Raw genomic sequence first — 219 nt, 5'->3', positions numbered from 1 at the left:
GTTCAACGTGTCCGCCATCGTTAATCAACGTAGCAAACACATAAATGACCAAAACCCAGTCAGTTGGTGTGGTAGTAGCTGAGTGTCGTTCCCAACACATTCTCTGAGCACTAACTAAAGAAATACTATACTTTCATTGAAAAAGGTTTGCAGCATCTTTTGACTTGGATTTCACACTGATCCATCCATCCATCCATCCATCCATCCATCCATCCATCC

The sequence above is a fragment of the Nematolebias whitei genome, chromosome 16 (assembly GCF_014905685.2).
Source record: "Nematolebias whitei isolate Nwh7 chromosome 16, NemWhi1, whole genome shotgun sequence".
Taxonomy (NCBI): domain Eukaryota; kingdom Metazoa; phylum Chordata; class Actinopteri; order Cyprinodontiformes; family Rivulidae; genus Nematolebias; species Nematolebias whitei.
The sequence above is the reverse complement of the archived record's forward strand: the minus strand, read 5'-3'. Positions refer to the sequence as shown.